Here is a 5,197-nt window from a genome sequence, read left to right as displayed (position 1 = left end):
GATATGTAAAAGTGTTGATTTGAAGCGTGATCTTGATGAAGTTTACGATGCTGATGGTGCAATGAAAGGGTCTGCAACAAAATCTCTTAAAACATGCATTCCAATTGAGAAAGAAGTCGTTACAAACTTAATAATCCCCAAACTTTAGAAGTGATTTGTTTTTTCATGATAGGAAACTATTTTAATCGTTTTGTTTACATTTTTCATTTTGGTTGGATTGTTTTTTTAAGACAAATTTCTAAATTATTATGGTTATTTGGTTATATACTTTGTTTGATCTTTTATTTAGATTATATTATTAAAATTATCAATTTCATTTTCCATAAATTTCATTATAGAAAAAGAGATTAACACTTTTGAGTGTTTGTATGGGGAAATAAAAAAACTGCTTATACCTTCCCTAAAAAAGAGATCAATTTGTTTTTAAGAATTCATTTCATTATCACTTATCAAAAACAACTTATCAGGCTTGGAAATGAAATTACATTTTTATCCTAATAAATTGTCTAGACACAATTTACATTAACAGTTCAATTAGACTCATTTGATTGACACGTGTCCTCTTATTCAATCAATTCCACTAATTTATTTATGAGACAATCAGTCTTCACTCATAGTCAGTTGTATGTTGCTTTATCTAGATTAAAGTATGCAAGGTTTAAAAATATTAATTATAGATGATGATGGTATAATAGCAATAGAACAAAGAATGTTGTATATAAAGAAGTATTTGGTAATTTATGATACGTGGCTCTTATTTTATTAATATTTTAACTATGTACTTTTCCATAATTTCATTTACATTCTATTATAAATATTTATTCATATTTTTATTAATTTTTTCCAAAATGCATAGCACGTTAGTCGTTCTATGTGAGAGCTTATATGTAATTGCCTATTACCTCATCCAACTTTCAACAATTTACGTATTAAATGTAAGCTTGCCAAGCCATTATACCTTCACACCTTTCAACATACGTCATCATCCAATGCCGAACCTTTTACAAGATTTTATTATAGATATATTACCTACTATGATATGTAAAACAAGTAATATATCATACGATTCATTTTATAAAAAAATAAAACCTAATTACCTGGATAAAAATAATAGAATATGGTTGCATTAAATGCAAGGCCGCCAAGCTATCTTCCTTAGCATCCTTCAACATACGTCATCATCAAATGCAAAAACTTTGACACGATTTTATTATAGATATTTTAAGCATGGATTTTTTTTAAGAAAATTTCTAAATTGTTATAATTTTTTGGATATTTACTTTGTTCGTTCGTTTATTTTGATAATATTATTTCTATAATAAATTTAATTTTCCATAAATTTCAATTATGGTTCTTCCATTGTTATGATAATGATCAATGTAGATCCTAGATTCACAACAAATCACGATGAAAACAATAATTGAAAGATTAAAGAAGAAGATCATGAAGTAGGAAACTGGCCAATCTCTTTATTCATGAAAAATTGGAAATACAAAAGTCTCTCAACACTCTAAACGACTCTCATGTGAATAAAATTTCAAATGATTGTAGGACTTCTCTTCTAAAAATCTATGTTTATATCACCTATTTATAGGTGACATTTACAATGAAACTAGATCCTATAAACATGGAAATATAATCTCTATCGCACATAGATTGTTACAGGATCAGCGTCATCCTCTCGTTCAGAGTTAAAATAACTCTGAACTCAAGGTCTTCAGACTTTGAAGATAAGTCTTTAAGACTTAGACTTAGTCTTGTAAGCACAGTTCAGATATAGATAAGTCTGTAAGATTTATACTAGCACAGTTCAGATATAGATAAGTCTGTAAGATTTATACTAGCACAGTTCAAATATCTGAAGATAAGTCTTAAAATAGACTTAGTTTTGTAAGCACAGTTCAGAGATCTGAAGATAAGTCTTAAAATAGACTTAGTCTTGTAAGCACAATTTAGAGATATACTAGTCTTAACTTATACTTAGTCTTGTAAGCACAATTAAGAGATGTATAAGTCTTTCAGACTTATACTTATGTTTTGTAAGCATAATTCAAAGATAGATAAGTCTTTCAGACTTATACTAGCACAGTTCAAATATCTGAAGATAAGTCTTAAAGACTCAGACTTAGGAGTTGTTCCGTTCGTTATCTGTTAAGACTTGTATGGATATAGCTATCTGTATTATAGTTGTTTGTATATTAAAAGATAAGTTGTTGTTCGGTTGTTGTACTGAATGAACCGTCTGAACGTCAGAAATGACCATTTTACCCTTCAAATGTAAAAAATGGGGGGGGGGGTTTCATATCTATAATGATTTTTCAATCCAATCCAATCCAAATCCAAGTATTCAAATCCAAATCCAACCAATACAACCTATTTAATTTGTTTCCAATCTAACTCGTTCCTCACCTTCACCGTATCAACCTCACGGCCTCACCCTTGGTCCTCACCTTCACCGTCTCACCCTCACGGCCTCACCCTTGGTCCTCACTTTCACCGTCTCACCTTCACGACCTCACCCTCGGTCCTCACCTTCATTGTCTCACATTTTCTAAATTCTAATTAGCGCTTGTTCAAAACAACTTAGCAAGCGTGAAGAAGAAACCCTAATTTGATGATGTATTTTAATGTTTTACCTTCACTCAGAAAACACAAGTATGGATACCGAACAACTCAGCAGTCGCTCTCATCTACTCATCGTCTTCTCCGTCTATTTTGATGAGGAGAAGGTTTTTTGGATCTGTGTCTGGAGGATGAAGACTTTTGGAGAGAAAACACATGTATCCATACCTTCCTATGTGGTTTTCCATGGATTAAGACTTTTGGAGTTTGGAGGATATCGATTTGTTTGAAAGGTTTTTTGGATATGTGTTTTTTTTTCTGTTTAATGATGAAGGAGATGTGTTCAAAGGGAGGAGTGGCTATGGAGAGGGGTTGGGAGTTTTGTAGCTGAGTGGTTCAGCCATGGGCTGTAGAATAAGCCCATATCGAACAACTAGATATGGTTGTGCGAATAAGCCATATGGCTTATACAATCCATTAAGCCGCAACCAAACAGTCATTTAGTCTTGTAAACACAGTTCAGAGATAGATAAGTCTTTAAAACTTAGACTTAGTCTTGTAAGCACAATTCAGAGATAGACAAGTCTTTAAGACTAATACTAGCACAGTTCAGAGATCTGAAGATAAGTCCTACAAACTTAATTCAGAAATCTGAAGATAAATCTTTAAGACTTACACTTAGTCTTGTAAGCACAGTTCAGAGATAGATAAGTCTTTTAGATAGTCACACAGTTCAGAGATCTAAAGATAAGTCCTAAAGACTTAGACTTAGTCTTGTAAGTACGGTTCAGAGATCTGAAGATAAGTCTTTCAATCTGAAGATAAGTCTTTCAATCATTCCAGTTCAGATCTGGAGATTTCCATCCTTAGCCCAAATACAATACAAGATATTGCTTTAATAAAACTTTCGTATTATTTAGGACAATTTTGGTCCTAACAATCAATGTAGTATGCTACATATTTTTTTATAAACAATACAGATAATATACAGACAACTTCTAAATTTAGAATGATTCCAACTATACAAACAACTTCTAAACTTAGAATGATTCCAACTATACTACATATATATTTTTTTAAATAAATCTTTTATGCAGATATGATAATGATGAATGTAGTATGCTATATATATTACTCATTACATTTCATTTCACTTTGCTCCACAACTCCACTATATAGAGCACAAGCTACCAAGAGAAAAGAGACAGTTGATTTAGGGTTTTTGCAAAAAACAACATACAATTGAAGCTTCACATTAATACCAAAACACATCCACGTAAGTTTAATCAAACGATTTTGCTTTGTTTATCTTACATTCATTGAAGAATCTTTTTTCACGCTATAGAATGTTCAATAATTCTTACCCCCTTTTTCTTTTTCCATGCAGGATGGGAGATTTTCTTTTTGAAAGCTTCTACTCAATGAAGCTGGAATACAAAGAAAATTCAAGAACGAAGAGATTAAAGAAAAAACAGAGGAAGCAAAACATCCTTTGTGAAAACTGCCTAAAAAAGACATTTTGCAACCAGCTGCAAAAAAAAAACAATATTGAAGAGAAAAAAGCTTGAAAAAGTAGCATTGAACTTTCGATGATCATTCATATATGTAAGATAAGTTTCCTGACATGATATAATTTTATTAAATCACCCCGTGTAATACAAGGGTTCAGACTTATTGTATATGTATACATATATATATATATATATATATATGAAAATTTTTATTTGACAAATTGTAAATATTTGAGAAGTAAAAAAGTGATCCTAGCCCTCCATTTGGTCAACATTTGCGGCTTTGATCGTGAAGCACCGTATAATTCCTTGCATGGATATGTTGGAGATGGATGGGTAATTTTATAACTTTTACATTTAGGCGACAAATGGGTTTATGTAAACCCATGTGATTTACATATGAAATATATGTTCATATGTGAGCTTGTTAATTAGTTCATATATGAATCACATGGGTTCATATGTGAATTAATTAAATAGTTCATACATGAATCACAAGAGTTTATATGTGAATCCGTTAATTAGTTCATATGTGAACCATACGATTCATATGTGAATCAGTTAAAATAATCCATATTACACAAGTTCACATATGAACATATAGTTCATATGTGAATCACATAGATTCACATATGAAGTCGTTTGACACCTATTTGTAAAAGTTACGAAATTACCCCTTCTATTATTTGCATAGCCACAATTTTTATCCGGTCAAAACCGTAATTCTTGACCAATCAAGGCCCCAATTATTGACCGTATGTAAAACTAGAATCACTTCTTTACTTCTCAAATATTTACCACTTATCAAAATAACCTTTAGTTAGCTAGGGGCTGGTTCAAATACTAACCAAGATTATCGTGTTAACATTGTTAATCGATCTTGCCATTAATTTGAATAATAAACGGTTGTGATTTAATGATATTTAAAAATTAATGATTAAATTAATATTTTCAATTAACATATGTGAACAAAATATCAAAGGGTATTTAGGTAAAAAGTAATTTATCTTTGATACACGAGTTGTCAGACATATGAACAACTCGTGTATATCTTCAAAACACATCAAACAAAAAAGATTAGACATATGAACAACATGTGAACCGTATGAACATCTTCTGTATAT

The sequence above is a fragment of the Cynara cardunculus genome (genome assembly GCF_001531365.2).
Source record: "Cynara cardunculus var. scolymus isolate 2C chromosome LG 16, CcrdV1, whole genome shotgun sequence".
Taxonomy (NCBI): domain Eukaryota; kingdom Viridiplantae; phylum Streptophyta; class Magnoliopsida; order Asterales; family Asteraceae; genus Cynara; species Cynara cardunculus.
The sequence above is the reverse complement of the archived record's forward strand: the minus strand, read 5'-3'. Positions refer to the sequence as shown.